This window comes from Heloderma suspectum, chromosome 17 (assembly GCF_057233095.1).
Source record: "Heloderma suspectum isolate Gila_16-S chromosome 17, 16-S_ref, whole genome shotgun sequence".
NCBI lineage: Eukaryota > Metazoa > Chordata > Lepidosauria > Squamata > Helodermatidae > Heloderma > Heloderma suspectum.
Window position 1 is genome coordinate 10,715,025 of NC_139474.1, and position 6,308 is coordinate 10,721,332.

The following is a 6,308-nucleotide window of genomic DNA, read 5'->3' on the forward strand; positions in this document are numbered from 1 at the left end:
AGGTTACAGATGTTTGGTCCAAATTAGAAAAATTGCTCATGCCTGTTAAATAGGTACAGCTGGAGGGTTTATGGTATGGGTCTTCAAGTAACATGACAGGAGGCCAAGACATTTTGGTGCCTGAGGCGGAACACAAACAGTCCACCTGCCCCAAAGCCAATCTCCATAGTACAAAAGGCTGGCAAGGCTGGCCCCCCACATGTTGGTTTTGTGTTTTTAGGTTAGATTATTATATTGTTGTGTTTTAAATTGTTTTATTGTGATAGTAGGGTTTTAGGGTTGTTTTACTGGCATTTGTTTTATTAATATTGCAAGACCCTCTGTGCTCCTTTTAGAGGAAGGGTGGGGTAAAAGCATTTTAAATACTAATGTTATTTTGGCACCTGAGGCACAAAATCTCACAAGTGCCTTTCCCTGGGAGTAAATAATAATAATAATAATAATAATAATAATAATAATACATTAAATAACAATTTCCATAACTGTGCATATCTACATAGACGGTGTAATAACAATAATAATTCCCTTCCGAGATACCCATAATTAGCTGCCTGAGGACACTGCCTCACATTGCCTAACGGTAGGGCCAGGCTGCCCCCACTAGGAGGACTGAGACAGGATAATCCCTATGGCCAAATGACAGGTGAAGTGGCCTCATGGCCTGCATTGCAGAGGACAGTCCTCGATTATTTGAAGGCATCCTTGATTTGAAAGGCTTCCCAAAGCCTTGTTTAAAGCTAATGAACCCTAGCAAGAGAGAGAAGAGGCCTAGCCACAGTTTCTTTATTTGTTTGTTCAATTTATACCCTGTCTTTCCACCAAGAAAAGGGGGCTCAGTTAGCAACACCTGGGCAAAAGACCAAGCAGACAGGCACACAGACCACCTGGTCACCACTTGGAAGATGTGGATTGTATTTCTATCTAAACTATATCAATTGGCACATGGAAATCGTATGCAAATCTGTGCCCTCTTTTATTAATGATGCATTTCCTCTGTTTTGGTGACATGTCAGTGGCCTCCCTGACAGGCCATTTGGGGAAATCGGCATTGCAGTCATGACACTTGTTCTTCCCAGATGATGTTGTCATTTTCGATGACGATGGCTTATCTAGTACGAACTAAGTCTCTCTTTCTCTCTCTGGGGGCCAAGTGAGAGTTGCCATTTCACGACACCCTCCCTACCTTTCCCAGGCTGAGAGGGATCTTCTGGGAACAAGCTGTCCCGCTTTCCCACAGTCCCTTGGGCCTTCTTTGGGGAAGCCGGGAGACAGGCCAAGCTGAGCATGGCTCAGCAGAGCAAGCCATACCAGGGGTTAAGGCCTTGGAAAGCACAGCGCTTTTGAAAGAGGAGAAAATCAGGCGAGATTCCAAAGAGAAATCTTTCTTATGGCTTGGCTGCTGGGCCCTACAATTATACTTTCCTCAGCTTGTGGCAGTAAATTTTCTTTCTTTCTTTCCCTAATGCAAAGTCCTCTTTCTTACTTTGCGGTGTCATTGCTGACTTACAGCGGAGGGCTTTGCAGAAGTTTAGAATACTGGTAATGCTGTAGATCATGAATGGCCTGTCAGCTTCTTCGCCAGGCCCTGCACCCTCGCCCAGCAAGGATCAGCTCTAATCTTGGATCAGCTGCTGATCGGAGAGAAGAGCTTTTCCGTGCTGGGCAAGGGTGCAGGGCCTGGAGAGGAAACTGTTGAGTGATTCAGTCCTGCTTTCTGCAGAGGCTCGTCCTGCTTACTTGTGGGTAGACATGTCGCTCCTGCTTACTTCTGAGAAGACATGCAGAGCCTTGTCCAGTTTACCTCTCAGTGGGCTTAAAATGGATAAGCATAACGTTCTGTCTCTGCCCACTCTGCCCTCGGCCACACCCACTTTGCATTTGGCCCCACCTGCAGATGGACTGTAGCCCCCCACCCCGCCCCGACCTTTCTCAGATGAGAATTTGGCCCTTCCACTGATAAACGTTCCCCACCCCTGATGCAGAGAGAATGGATCGAGATAGTTTTTCTCCCTTTCTCATAATACTAAAACTTCAGCTATTCAGTGGTATAGGAATATAATACATACATACATGCATACATAATAAAACTTGGGTCATCCAAATTAATAGACTGGCAGTAGGTTTGGGACAGAGAAAAGAAAATACTTCTTCACACAATGTGTTATTAATGTAAGGTGACAACGGATCTGGCAACAGTTATCCATGCCTTGGTTACATCACAGTTAGACTACTGCAATGTGCCCTTGAAGACCATTCAGAAGCTTCCATTGGTGTAAACTGCGGCAAGCTGGGCTGCTAATCCATGGTATCCTGATCACGTCACCTTAATATGGAAAGATCTGCACTGGTTGCCAATTGTTTTCTGGGCTCAATTCAAGCAGTTGGTTTTAACCTTTAAAGCAGAGGTAGGCATTTTATGGCTCTCCAGATGTTTTGGCCTACAACTCCCATAATCCCTCACTATTAGCTATACTGGCTAGGACTGATGGGAGTTGTAGGCCAGAACATCTGGAGGGTCACAAGTTGTCCAGCCATGATTTAAAGCTCTAAACAGCTTAGGCTATCTGAGGGACTGCCTATCTGAATATGAATCTACTTAGTTATTAACATCAGCAGGAGAGACCCTTTTGAAAACACCCTCGCTTACAGAGGCCCGCTTGTTGGACAAACGGGAAAGGGCTTTCTCCTGCATTGCTCCGAAACTCTTTATATCAAAGGGAACGCGCACTCCCTTTGGAGTTATGACTGGTCCCCACTTTTTCTGCATTCAGGAAGGGCTTTTAAAATGTTTCTTATGGTTGTTATGGCTTTTCAAGGTTGTTTTAAATGTTTTTATTTGATTGGGGTTTGTATTTTCTGATACGTTTCGAAAACCCCTTCTTGGCTTAAGAAAGGCAGTATAGAAATATAAGAATGAATGAATGAATGAATGAACTGAAATGCCCCTCTTTTAAAAATGGGCAAATTAATGGAGGAGGAGAGGTCTATCAAAGGCTACTGACCATGACAGCTAAATAGGACTTCCCTGTTCAGAGGACGTCTGCCTTTAAATGGCAGATGCTGAGGACAGGGAACAAGGAACGGTTGTTAGCCTTTAGGCCAGGGGTGCAGAACGTCTTTCAGCCCGGGGACTGAATTCCATTTCAGAGAATCTCTCAGGGGCCGCATTCCAGTGGTGGGCGGGGCCAAAGACAAAAGGGGTGGGACCTAAAACACCCACATATTTTAGCTTAAAGCTTTTACTACCAGCCACAAAAACTTGGAAGAGGCATTACACACCTTTTAGAAAGAAATGGCATGAAAGCCGAGTAATCCCCAAATAATCGGTGGTTAGGGGAAAGGGGGGGCAGGAGGTGGGGGCATGGCCCTCTGGGGAGCCCAAGAGGGCCAGAGGGGCACCCGAGGAGGTTTTGCACCCCTGCTTTCAGCCCTTCTTCTGAGTTTCTGAGAGGCATCAAAACAGCCACTGCTGGAGTCCCAATGCCGGACTGAGCAGACCATCGGTCTGGTCCCAGCAGAGTTCCTCTTACGTTTCTGTATAATAAGTACAATGCACGACGTGTTGTATTCAGAAACAGCACGCAGCTCTTGGTCTCTTGCCATGTTCTATATAAAGTTATGATTACAATGGACAAATCCTATACGATCCTTTCATTCTCTCCCTCCCTTCTTCCCCCTTCCTTTGTTTTCCTTTGTCCTCCTCTGACCCCATCTCGAGGCCTCTCCCTTTCCCTCTGCTCAGATTCAGCCATCGTTGCCTTGCCCTCCCTCCAGCGCTGTCAAACGAGATCCCTTGACCAACCAGGCCTTTTGCAAAAACTCCAAGTCCCTATCTGGGAACCTCCGTTAGGACAAGGCAGATCCAAATGCATCTTCATCCTCCTCCCACTACTGCACTGTATTCCCCCCGCTTCCCTCACATACACCAGCTCGAATCTTCTCTTTCGTCTCTACCCATCTCCCACCTTGCACTTTATTCTCACTCTTTCCTGATCTTTATTCTGTCTCTCTGTAGGTCTTGTGTTAATGCGGTTTATTCTGCCTGTCTTCCCATCCCCTTTTCACATCTGTCCCCCCTCCCCATGCTGTAGCTTTTTGCGGCCAAGAGATTCTCATCGTTTCCTTTTCTTTTCCATTCCCTTCTTCCCCATGCTCAGCTCAGCCCCCTAGCCAATGAAAAAGACACCGCTCCAAACTGGAGACCAATGCAGCTGCTTGTGTAGGTGAAGAGCAAAATCGAAAGCAGAGGAAAATTGGGCTTCACTGGCAAACACATCAGCAGTGACAAGAAGTCCGGGACCAGTCTTGGAAACCAGCAAGAAATCTGCCTTCCTCCTCCAGGTCCTTTTCTTGGCGGGATACTACCTACTGCCTTGACATCACGAAAAAAATTGGGTATGACTTAAAAATACAGAGCAAGATTTAGGAAGGTGTTATATTTCCTCCATTTAATATTCTTCGCCCACCTCTTTCTGAATCAAATGTTCCATCAAATGATACAATAGCCTCAAACCTTCACATACAGCCAAATATCAAGGCAAAGAAACTAGGTCAGGTATTTTCATTCATTCAGCTTTCAAAAGGCATATGAAAAACAAACCATCACAATCCCATAAAGGGCTGGGTATCCCCCCGCCACGAAGCCCCCTCTCCTCTCCAGCCAGAAGAAACCCAAACTTCAGTGCAAAGGAATTATAGCCATTAAATATATTGATGTACATTGTCATAGTTTTGCATGCTATATCTTGCTTTAGGCACTTGCAGAATTTGGAGATTTTTCAGCAGGCATAGGGACTAGAAATGTGTGAGGTTTTGTCTTTAAGGAAACAGATTACCTGAAGCCTAAATTCTGGGTCAGACAGTAGTTTTATGTACAGAGCAAGCTCATCAAAGCAAAGGGTTGGGTTTTGTTTTCCATCCAAACTGCCCTTCATAGGAACCTGCTTTTGACCATGTCAGGCTGTTTGTCTTTTTAGCCCACAATTGTCTATTATTTGCTTGTTCGTTGTTTGGTTTATATTCTACCAAGAAATGACACCCAAGGTGGCTGATAATAAAATCAAGATTAAAACAAAGACTTTAATTAAAATGTAACATAAAAACAAATTATTTTAAAGCACAATGAAAAGAACAATGGAGGAAATAAAAAGCACTCAACCCATAAGACCCCCTTCAGCAGCAGACCAACTTACATGCCAAAGACCTGCCTGAATAAAAAATGTCTGCCTGCTGGCAGAAGGACAACAGTGTGGGAGCTACCTAGCCCATCTCTGCAGGGAATTCCAGAGCACGGGAGCAACCACCAAGAAGGCCCTCCCTTGGGTCTCCACCAAACGTGTCTCCAATGGTGGTGGAACAGAGAGAAGAGTGCCTCCCCAGAAGATCTTAAAACCCAGGCAGGCTCATAGGGGAGAAGGTGGCCTTTCAGATGGCCTGGTCCCAAGTCTAACCACGAGCAGCCCACTGGGATCTCAAGCAGAGAGGGCATTCTGATTGCCGGATCCTTTTAACTGGACATGTGGGATATGCATGCAAAAGCATGTGCTCTACCACCGATCCATGGTCCCTTCTCCTTCCCTTGTAGTAGCAGCAATGCCCCATAATTGACCGTTGTCTCTGCCACACTGCCACTTAGCAGTTGGCTGTGAACTGCAAACATTCTGTGACATCACGGCAGCTCTGCTGGCCCATGGCAGGGCTCACAGACAGCTAGCCCATTTTTAGCAAAATAACGTATTGACTGGCATACTGGAACGTATGAGTCTCCTAGGCCTTTATTATATGTGTGGTTTTTACATTTGTGATGACACACAGATCTCACACCGAGCGGTTGCCACTCAGTATTCAGCTGAGGTTTCTGTTACAGGCAAGCAAGCACAACTTGTCATCCTCCTACCCCTTTATTGACCTATATTTGGAGCGGAAGGCGGGTCAAGGAGACCGGACCTGGAAGAACTATTTACGCTCTCTTTTCCACTGGGCGTTTGACTCAGGAGCAGGGACAGAGGGTGGCAGGATTGGGGGCTGATGACCCAGGCAGCTGGGAAAGGAAATGCTCTTCATCCGCTTGTGGAACATGGCCTCATTTCCGTCCGCTTCCCCACCCACACTGCATTCACACACCAACACATGCTACCTTTTTCACTCCTTAGAAAGGCATACAGGAAAACGTGACTCAGCCAAGTCCAGCAGAGATGTGGGAGAACTCGACAACGCTGCTTGCACTGCGAGCCGCAGAGAAAAACGGATCGACATTGCCGTGTGGTGTGCTCCTGTTTAGCCAGGACGCTCCATCCCATTCTCTTTCC